We start from the raw sequence: 11,591 nt of genomic DNA on the forward strand, positions 1-11,591 counted from the left end.
TGAAGACATTTGCCCTCGAATGCTTTCCAGCGAAGGAAGGTAAGCATTCATGTTGTCAGCAACATGGTCAGCCACAAACTAGGCAGGGGGTTCGCAACCGCTGCCTAATTTGTGGCTTTCACTGTGAGTATGCTGCACTTTTTAAAAGATAACTGGAAAACCCTCCGCACCTGCGGTAACTGTCTTATACCTGCCTAGTTTGAATGGCAGGTAGGAATTTAGAAAGGATTTTTTGTTATATTTATCATAAAGATCATGTTTTCAAAATGAATAAGGGAAGTTTCTATAGTTGGAAACAACTCAAGTATCACAGCACAGCTCTGCCCACATTCAGCTCCACCAAGCAGAATTCCTCCTTGACTAAAAGGTGACCATTGTTAAAGCTTTCCTTGTTAAAGAAGGTAATTGCGAGATGAAAGTACACACTCAACAGTTGTAATGTCTCTGGCTAGTTTGATACAGTCAAGCATTGAAAACCTGATTTTGTTCTCATGTTGAAATTGGTCAGCAGAACAATTCAGGATGCCGCCGACCTTGACCAGTGTTACCAAGTGCTGTTTTTTAAAGTTCTGCCCTGCTAAAGAGTAGGGTCCTGGGTTTCTGTGAAGTGCATTATTGGGCTACTTGGTGCATTGTGCCAAGAAAGTGCCCTCCACTTGTATTGCACGCTGCATGATTACAAGGGAAACCCATGCTCTAACCTTTGAATGCTAGATTTTGACTTAATTACAGCACTGCAAATGAGGGTGCCCGAAGCCAAACAAAGATGCGACAGAAAACAGTGGTAGCCCGCAAGCAGTTCTACTTGAATAGCAGATTTTGGATCTGTAAGCATGACAACATGCTGAGATGGAGAAGACATTAGCTTCCATAAGGTCACCTCAGTGGCAACATTTTCAGCCACAGCGGAGGATATGGCTCGAGTTAGACGGACAGACCAGGCAGTATTCATGCGGTGACCTTTTCCACAGAACCATCAGTGAAAACTTGGAGATGGCAAGCATATTGACCAAGTCGGCATGGATCTTCTGGGCCCATTCCCTGTATCATCGGCCAGCAATAAGTGGATAATTGTCACGACAGACTACCTGACACGCTATGCGGAAACCAAGGCGGTGCCATGTGGCACATCGTCTGAAGTAGCACAGTTCTTCATGCACTGCATTGTTTTATGACACGGCACCCCGTCCTACGTAATCACCAATCGAGGAACGGCTTTCACAGTGCCGCTCATGCACGAGGTGTTCAAGTTGAGTCATGAGCCATCGCAAGACTACTGCCTACCACCCACAGTCAAATGAGCTCACCAAGCGACTCTACAAAACTATAACAGACATGCTCGCAATGTACCTAGACGTCCAGCATAAAACTTGGGACGAGATCCTCTCATACGTGACTGTTGCGTACAATACGGCAGTACAGGAAACAGCTCACTTTATTCAATTTTGGCTCTCAAGCACTGAAGTGTAGCAAGCAGCGGAGATGGTGCTGGGGTAAGCGACTTATCAAGGCCGGCCGCAGTGATGAGAGCTGACGCTGCACCGGCCGCAGCATAGTCAGTGAAAGCAAAGTCGGAGTCTGAGACGGCATGGCCACAATTGGCTGGAAGAGATGCTGCAGCCGCCGCCGGCTGCTGTGGATGCGACGCACGGTGGTGTCTCGATGCCTCGCGGAGAACAGGAGCTACTGTGGTTGTCTCAGCTGTCATGGTGGCACAGGCATTGTTTGCAGCGTCCGATGTATAGCCAGTGGTGTGGCGCGATTTAAGCAGGTTGTTGGCGCAACTGGGCAGCGTTGAGGGTGCGTGTGGCTGGCGGCAGGAGGCAGAGGGGGCTGCGCTGGAAGGCAGGGACGGAGCTGCCAACGAACTGCGTGGGGAAGGCGATGGGGATCCACAGGTCGAAGAGCCAGTCAAAGAGATGGGGCGCTTGGTGAGTGGTACCTCAGCTGGCAGTAGCGTGAGTACTCACAGGAGTGTACGAGGAAGGCTGAACTGGAGCTGCTGTCGGACAGATGCTTGCAGCCTTATTTGCTTCCGTTGCCACACTATGCGGCGGAGTGCTGGCAGCGAGGTGGTGGAGTGTAACACCGTATACACGGAAAAATGCTTCCTTCAGTCCATTGAACAGGTGGCCGTCCGACGGTGGAAGGTTGAGCTGGTCAAAGATGTTGGCGGGTAGCTTCCACTCGACGAGGAGGAACCGCCAAATCTGGGACGACACACCGTTCACGTATAGCTGGGCCTCCACTTGTGCGAAGCATACAACGGGGCTGTGCAGGCAGAGTGGCCACAGCTGCACTCAGGACAGGTCGCGGGGCAGGATCGGGCGCCACTCATCTTGTGGTAGGCCCGTGGCGAGGCAGGAACTCGGAGGTACAGCTGCAGTGCGCTGGTTGAGAGGGCGTTCAGGCTGTCCTGGGTCACCAACTATGTGGCACACAGTGGTACCAGATGCGGTGCGGCCACGTTTATTCTTGGTGATGCCATTCTATGGATGAAGGCAGTTTGTGCAAGCCTTGAAAAGTTGAAGATGATGGCTGCCATTTGAGCCGGGTGCGTAACCTGTTCTGTTCTGCTCATGCTCGCCAAGCTCTTCTTTGTAGCGCAAGCAGAAGCGGTGGCGCTACAATCTTGACGTCAGTAAATGGTGTGCAGCATAATTTGTTGCAGTGACAAAGAACGACACATACAGCATGATAACAGACAACACACATTGTGTATTCTTCACCTTAACTTTGGTAAATGGTTTACTGCTGAATTTTTATGCCAGCAGAACACGAACTAAAATAAAGTAAAAGAATTGCACACTTAGCACAAAAATGTGTGTGTGTCATCCATTTTCTTTCCGTGCCTGTCTTCGTCAACATAAAAATTAAGCATTGCACCACTTAACAAAGTTAAAATGAAAAATGCACAGTGTGCATTGTCTGTTATCATGCTGCATGTGTCTTTTGTCAATGCGACAAATTATGCAGTGCATCACTTGCTGAAGTATACATTTAATACAGCCTTGCACTCGGCACATTGTCGTGCACATTTTTGCTTAACGTGTGGCCACGTTTCGCCTTCTTGCTTGTTGCTGTTTTGGGTGGCCGACCAGCAGGGACACGCCTTGAACCTCTTGTGAGTCCAGGTCGCCGGCGTGCCAGGCTCGTTGGCTGAACCTTTATCCTTCTGCCACTTCGCCTGTCCACTCTCGCTGCTGCCTTGAGCCGAAGCATCAGGCCCCGCTTCTGGTACTGACGCTTCTCACTCCAGCAGCTAAGTCTCACGAGTGACAAATAAGAAGGGCTCCAGTCGGCTAAGAGAGAGAGAGAGAGAAAACGACGGAAAGGCAGGGAGGTTAACCAGGCGATGCCCAGTTGGCTACCCTACACTTGGGGAGGGGAACAAAGGGGAAAAAAGGAAAAAGAGCGGCAAGGAAATGAGTTGTCGGCTAAAGCGTGGACCTTGCGTATGGCCTGCTCCAGGGCCTCACATGCTTCTTCACGTTCCTGCATGATATTTGAATAGAAGTGAATACTCACTCAGTGCTTACATTTTTACCTGTACCAACAAGGGACATTACCACAAAGTGCTGCCTTTGTGAAGCACCTATATATCTGTATAGAATGCACCTAGCATTTTAAAAATGCTGATGGTGAATTTTTGCGGCACAAGGGCATCTGTGGCCAAAGAACGCCAAGGCATAAGCTGTTTTCATCTTGTCAAAGTGGGGTCAAAGACCCATTTTTCAAGCATTTCACCCTAAAGAAGCCCTTCACTATGGCGTCCCTCATAGCCTGAGTCGCTTTGGGACGTTAAACCCCTTAAAACCACACCGAAACCAAACCGAAGAAGCCGGGCACCAGGCCAGGGGGAAGCTTGTACGCACTGTATCATTAGTGACTACCTGATGGCACTGGGGTTTGAACCGCGCACCTCTCGCATGTGAGGCAGATGCTCAAATCACTAGGCCACTACTCCAGTATCATTTTCAAGCATGCAAGCCTTCCCATCATAGCATTTCTCATGTCTCACTTGCCATATTTGATGCAAGCATTGAATGAGATGTAAAAAAGTACCCCAATATACCTCATGAGTTGTGCTGCATGAAGCCACTCCTGATAAAAGCTGGCCACTGGCAACACCAGCTTTATCTTGTGGTGCTTCTGGTGCCTCGTAGTGGTCTTGCTCGACCTCCATCAGAAGTTGGCCACTGGAGGCGCACACTTGGCTTTTCTGGCTGTAGGTGTGGTCATCTGTTGCTGTGAGAGGAGGAGGGAGCATTTCTGCTTGCTGGGTTGGTTGGAGGGGTTCAAAGAAGGCTCGTGGAGGGCATCTGTCCCCAAGTGCTAGCTGTGCTAGAAGAATGCAGTCTGCAGTTGTCAGCTGTGGGCTGTTTGGAAAAAGGCCACCAAAGGCCTTCTGCACAACTGCTTGATGCTTGCAGAAGGCACCTTGGTTGCCTGCCCAACAGCTGCAAGGACCAACATCAGTGCGCACTTCATAGTGGTGCGTTCCAGAAGAACTTGGAACAGAGAAGACATTCTCTCCTTTTGGAGTGATGTCTCCTTTGGTACTTCTGGCATGGTTTTTAGCAGCTGCTCACAACTGGTTGGGTGTTTTCCTGCCCTTTGATGGGCATACCGGAGAAGTTTCATCTCAAAGTATTTTTCCCATGTTGTCGTTATACTTTCAACAAGGGCCACAGCATTGTATGCCTTGGTCCTGCTGAGGACTATGTGTCACCCACACTTCGCGCACTTTTAGTGGGAAGGTCCCAGACACCCTTAGAGCGTGTGGGGGTAGCGGTCTCGGACTCGAAGGAGATGCCCTCGACTCAGCGTGGCAAGCTCAGCGGAGACCAGCCACCAAGTGACAAAGGTTTTTGGGCGTTCGGTGCCCAGCTTTCGCTGGTCGCAAGCCAGAGAATGGGTCGGAGCCAAAGGCTCACAAAACAAAGCAAAGTTTATACAGCAATTGAGACGATACAGAGGGTTTCACAAACACTAGTACAAAGACAAAGTGATTAGCAACACAATGCAACTCGTGCAAAGTTAACTCGAGAGAGAATACAATTCAAAGGCAATATTGCACCTAAAGTGCACTAACACAAGAGAGAGAGGTAAACAAACAAAACACAATTTGTTCACCGGGCACTGCGGCAGTCCGACGACCAGTTCCATGACGATGCCGTCCCGCAGACTGGCGAACGTTGCCTCGTTGGTCCGTGGCTGGCCGAGTGGTGTTTTCCCCGGGAGTCGAACGGGCGCGCTTCTCCGAAGCTTAAACGGCGGTCCGGACTGACTGATAGCTTTCAGCGTCCTTCTTTTATAGGCTCGCTCACGTCTGTTTGTTGTATGCGCCAAAGTAGGCGCGCACATACACGCAATATTGGCAGTGCTGTCTCCCTTTCCTCTTCTCACCGGCCGCGCGTCCCCATTGGTCAGAGGTCGGGGGTCGCATCTCGAAGTTTCGAGCGTGTTCTTGAGCGGCGCCGACGCCGACGGGCGAGGGGGACGTGTCTTAGTGCACGGAAGGCTACGCCCTTTCCCCCCGTCAGCCGTAGAACCGACTCGCATGTTCGAGAATAATCGGCGGGGATGACTCATCTCCTCGGCGCACGCCGCGGCGGTGGAGAGAGAGGCACGCGCTCGGCGGGGCTTTCCGTCACCCCCGTCGGGCTCGCGCCGGCGAGACGCCGTGCGCGCGGCGGTTTTCTTTGTTTGTTCCTAAAATGCGCCGAATTTTGTGACACTGCCCCTTCCTTTAAGAATATTGTGTAACAATATTCACAAAACACAAAATTCGCGCGCCCATGCATGCGCTCACAAAGTCAGTGGCGTATGCCAAAATACATACATCAATACCTTGATGCTTTCACATACACACTTCAATGCAGTGTTTACAAAAAACACGCCGCGATTGGGCACAACATTAACACAAGGCTATAAACATGGAGCACACAAATACAAGGCACACTTTCGCCTAAACTTCCAAGTTTGGCCTACCGAGCGGGCTCGGAGAATTACTGCTTGCTTCAAGCTTACAGTCGCTCTTTTAATTCCCTTTCGGAAGCGGCTGTGGCTTTTCTTCCTGTCGCGGGTTCGACTCTTCTTCCGCCTTATTCTGAGGCTTTTCTTCCGAACGCTGTTTTGGCCCAGCTTCCTGTTCGTACTGCTCTCTGTGCATCGGTTCATGCTTCGAACACTTCCTCTTTTCCTGCGACTAGCGCGTCTGTTGCGAACAAATTTTACGCCAGTTCGCTCATGACGGCTCCGCTCCTCGTGTTCTCCTTCTCGGCGTGCGCTCTTCTGTTTTCTTTTGCGCCTCCACAAGGAGTCCTTACTGAACGCTGGGCTCGTTCCTCTGAGCTTCTTTCTGACTTTGCTGCGATGTTCGGGCAGCTCGCTTGCATTCGGCGCGGCTGTCTTCAGCTTGGTTCTGTCCCTTCCCATTTTCTTCCTGAATTTTCTCCAGGGCTTCTGCTTTTCTGCTTCACGTGCTTTGGTGGTGTTCGACTCATTCCTCTTTCTTTTTTCCTTCTTCCAATCTCTTCTACGGAGCACGCCCGGTTCGTTTTCACTTGCATCATCCGAGACGGGCTCTCGCGATGAAACCACTGGTTCAGCTCTCTTTTGTTCTTCGAGGGCTGAGCTTTCTTCTTCCAAATCCTTTTTGTTATTTTGGAGCCTTCCTTGTGAGGGGCATTCTGAGCATGGCTCATTAGCCGCTGATGACTCATTCTCCTCAATTTCGCTCAGTGTTGCTTCCTCAGCTTTCTCTGATACTTTCCTGAGCTCGTCAATTTTAGTGCAGTGGGGCTCGATTCTCTGTGCTGCACATTCTCCTTCCTCAGAGGCACAAATTTCCTCGCCTTCACCTTCGGGAAAGCCCTCCTCGCTGCTCGAGGGTTCTCTCGGAATGGTTTCCAGGTTGTCCCTGAGTGCGCTCTCAGCTATTACTGCGTCGGAGCTTTCGTTCTGTTCGAAATTTGACCGCTCTTCCTCACGGTCACTACTGCCAAAGTCAGTTGAGCACCCCACTGACTTCTCGCTGGAACTCCAGCTTTGTTCCTCATCTTCAGGCGACTGCCCTAAGATGACCTCCGACGGAAGCGTCAGGTTGGCCTTTACTTCAGTGCCTACTACCTCAGCAGTAGCTACACAATCAGTTTCCTGAGGAAGGGACACTCTGGTCTGTTCTTCACTCTCTGTGGTTTTAGTTGCAGGAACAGGCTGTTCCACAACCACACTCTCACTAGTGGAGCTAGTTACAACCTCTTCCGTGGTTGTCAACAAATTAGACTCGTTAGTCTTCCACCCGGCCTCTCCGGGGTTAAGCTCCACTGGATCTCTGACGCTCCTCGAACGCCGAATTTCGGCAAGCTTCTTCTGAATGATTGCCATTTCTTTTTCAAAAGCTCTTTCGGCCGCTTCTTCGCGCCTTTTCCGTTCTCTCTGTTCTTCTTCTCTTTTCTTTTGCCTCTCTTTCTCAGCGGCTTCTCTAGCGCGCTGTCTTTCTTTCTCTCTCTCTTCTCGAGCCCTCTCTCTTTCCTGGTCCACCCATTCTCGAAGTTCGGCTCCGGTCATCCCCATCTGGAGACCAGCCTCTATTAGCTCCTTTAGCTCCTTGAAGCTCATCTTTGGAGACCGAACTCTACATTCAAGGCAACTAATACCTCTCCACGGTGAACCTCACTAACCGCATCAGCGCGGCACCTCACGATATCGCTCTGCTGATAACGCTCGTTTACTACCTCTTCGTAAACACTTTCCGACTCTTTCTCCGTTCTCTGTGCTTACAAACACCAAACGTCCTGTCGCGGACGCCAGAATATATTGTCACCCACACTTCGCGCACTTTTAGTGGGAAGGTCCCAGACACCCTTAGAGCGTGTGGGGGTAGCGGTCTCGGACTCGAAGGAGATGCCCTCGACTCAGCGTGGCAAGCTCAGCGGAGACCAGCCACCAAGTGACAAAGGTTTTTGGGCGTTCGGTGCCCAGCTTTCGCTGGTCGCAAGCCAGAGAATGGGTCGGAGCCAAAGGTTCACAAAACAAAACAAAGTTTATACAGCAATTGAGACGATACAGAGGGTTTCACAAACACTAGTACAAAGACAAAGTGATTAGCAACACAATGCAACTCGTGCAAAGTTAACTCGAGAGAGAATACAATTCAAAGGCAATATTGCACCTAAAGTGCACTAACACAAGAGAGAGAGGTAAACAAACAAAACACAATTTGTTCACCGGGCACTGCGGCAGTCCGACGACCAGTTCCATGACGATGCCGTCCCGCAGACTGGCGAACGTTGCCTCGTTGGTCCGTGGCTGGCCGAGTGGTGTTTTCCCCGGGAGTCGAACGGGCGCGCTTCTCCGAAGCTTAAACGGCGGTCCGGACTGACTGATAGCTTTCAGCGTCCTTCTTTTATAGGCTCGCTCACGTCTGTTTGTTGTATGCGCCAAAGTAGGCGCGCACATACACGCAATATTGGCAGTGCTGTCTCCCTTTCCTCTTCTCACCGGCCGCGCGTCCCCATTGGTCAGAGGTCGGGGGTCGCATCTCGAAGTTTCGAGCGTGTTCTTGAGCGGCGCCGACGCCGACGGGCGAGGGGGACATGTCTTAGTGCACGGAAGGCTACGCCCTTTCCCCCCGTCAGCCGTAGAACCGACTCGCATGTTCGAGAATAATCGGCGGGGATGACTCATCTCCTCGGCGCACGCCGCGGCGGTGGAGAGAGAGGCACGCGCTCGGCGGGGCTTTCCCTCACCCCCGTCGGGCTCGCGCCGGCGAGACGCCGTGCGCGCGGCGGTTTTCTTTGTTTGTTCCTAAAATGCGCCGAATTTTGTGACACTATGTCTTTAAGTATCCTAATAGAGGCCTCCGAGTAATTGTTCGTATTGTGCCCTCTTGTGACAATTGCCTGCCGATGGAAAAGCACCCACTCCTCCTCCTGGTCAAGGAACTTGTACACTCGCTTGATGTAGCCCTGGTGGCAAATGGTCAGAAGTGCTTCTTTGGCTGCCTCCAGTTCATCCTTGCTGACTGCATAGAGAACCTGAAATCGAATTGCGAATAATTATAACTTGCCATGTTGAAGAGGTCAACTTTGCATCATCATCATCATCATCAGCCTGACTATGGCCACTGCATGACAAAGGCCTCTTCCATATTTCTCCTATTAACCCTGTCCTGCGCCAGCTACGGCAACCCTACCCCTGCGAACATGGATATAAAGTCTGTATATCTATATACTATGCAAATGCCAATTGAATCTTACTGCAGCACACCATCACTGTACATCCCATGAGAACAGGTGCTGTGTGGCTCCTTGTTAGTGTGCATGTTTGTTCTGTATAGTCAGGATGTACTCACAGCCAAGGACTGGCTGTGAAAAGTAATTTTTGGCCCACATGGTATCCACACTTCATCGCCTAAGTGCATTTCAAATGGACACTGAGGACACTTTGAAGTTACCTTAAAGTGGTAGATTACTACTCTGCAATCACTAAGGGTGTGCTTTCTCAGAACATGTCCTAAGAAGATACCCTCAAAGTACCTTTACTATGTTAACTGTTGACCGCCCAGTGCGGGTAGATAGTCTGTTAAATTTGGAAATCTTTGTAAGCCCGCTGCAATGCCAGTAAGGATAAGGTGTGGAACACGGTATTTCTTAGAAATTGCTTGCATTCTCCACGCTTCTTGAAGTGGTCAAACTATCATACCTGCTATACAAAACATAATGAAGTATGTACTCATCATTGCACTTTTAATATGGTACGTACAGTAGTGTAGGAAGTTAAAGAAAGAAAGTAAAATAAAAAAATGACATTTACTGGACTTTGTGAAAACATTTTTATGGACTGGCTTCTAATGAAATGGTAAGCTGTGGCAGAAGGGGGGGGGGGTATTATGCAGAGTGCTGTCATGGTGCTAGACCAGTGTTGTGAGTTATGGGGGATGTGCAAGGGTCAATCTGCTTGTATAATGCACGATATGAAAGCGTCAGTGCACAACCAGACGAGAACTATGAAGAAAGACAGGAAAATGCGAGTGCTCATGTGCTTCTGTCTTCCTTCACCATCCTTGTCTGGTTGTGTGCTGAAACTTCCATGTCATGTCATACCAACATGCCCAAACTGCAACGTTACTGTATTATGCATGTTCGCTAATCCAGTGTGCACAAGTGACCTATCAGCATGTTGAAAATTGCAGAAACAGACTATTGCACAGCTAGCGCTGTAAAATGTGACGTTGAGAGAAATAAGGTAACCTACCATGCCTCAGACTGTAAGCAGTGGTGCAATCACATATGAAACTGTCGGCTATCTTTTGTGTTGCTGGCGTATACATAGGGGGTTGGACTTTTCAGCTTTTATTTTTTGTAAATTCGGCGGACCTTTTTCAGCTGTTATTTCAGAATGGAAAATTCTTTTATTTCTTTGGCAAGTATAATTTCCGACGAATAAAATACTGGCTTTCTTCGGTGGCTTATTGTAGCAATTCTGCGTGATCAAAAGTTACTTATAGAAACTTGTAGAAAAAATTGCTCCCATCATTAAGAGAGTAACTCAAGTTAAACGAGACTGCCGGCAGACAAAAACGGGGTGGAAGTTTAATTCTACGAACTAGGTGTTGTGTTATCGTGGCTGTTGCGCTGCTGTGAGCGCTAGGGCAGGGCATCATGTGGTCTGTGTGTTGATGGCAGCTACGGAACTGTCGTTCAGTCGTCACAGTAGCCACCTTTCCATGAAGCCCATGCACAGTTTCATGTTAGTGTTCGACATACAGTTGGTTCGATACCTAACTGACTAACTTCTATGGGCAGGTGATGATAGCGAACAAAGAGTGCTTAGCCAGAAGGTGGTGGGGAGGTGATGCTTCCCGGTCTGCAGAGGCATGTAAGCTAGAGGAGCAATACCTCAAATTTCAAAACTGCGCTGCTTATTCAGCACTGCCATTTCTCGTCATTCCCCTGGCTTCCCTAGTTAGTTATTCTTAACTTTTGCTGAGCGTAACCCACATTCAACAAGCCATGGCTTGCATACCAGAAATACTGACTTCTTTCAGTTAAATCCGGATTTCGAAAACTGAGATTGGTGTACTTTTATCTTTTATTTTTCTTGTTTAAATTGAAAAGTCCACCTCCAAGTATGCATTATTTGCCAAACAGACTGCATGGCTTAATGGGAATAAGCTCTTTAAAGAAAGGGAATAACTAGAGTCATAGCCTCCTTTATATGCTAGAGTTGAACTAAATGTTGAGGAAAAAATCTGCCGAGTCACCTGCACCGGTGCCTTATCGAGCACTGCGCGGAATGCTTCGCTTGCCGCGCTGTCTTATCAAAACCGGTGCGACACGCGTCGTCTGCACCGGCGCGAATTTTTTCAAACGCCGCGCCTATGATACCGGAAGCGCTTTGGGCTACCATCATCATCAGCACCCATGACCCATGTTTGTTTACATTTACAAACGCGACTGTGAACGTTGAGCGTGTCTGTTTCGTTTGTGTGTGCTGGTGTTTCGATGAGCGCTGTGTGCTTGTTTTCGACACGTTAACAGCGCTGCCTTTTTTTTAGAAGTGCCGTGATAAACGAGGCTAGC

General features: G+C 49.5%; 1 pseudogene; it reads right to left on the reverse strand.

Moving 5' to 3' along the window:
* Positions 1 to 1,763: 1,763 nt before the first annotated feature.
* Positions 1,764 to 9,417, reverse strand: LOC149369764 (uncharacterized; annotated as a pseudogene).
* Positions 9,418 to 11,591: the final 2,174 nt, after the last annotated feature.

Source organism: Amblyomma mixtum, chromosome 1 (assembly GCF_055824585.1).
Source record: "Amblyomma mixtum isolate Tamu chromosome 1, ASM5582458v1, whole genome shotgun sequence".
NCBI classification, from domain to species: domain Eukaryota; kingdom Metazoa; phylum Arthropoda; class Arachnida; order Ixodida; family Ixodidae; genus Amblyomma; species Amblyomma mixtum.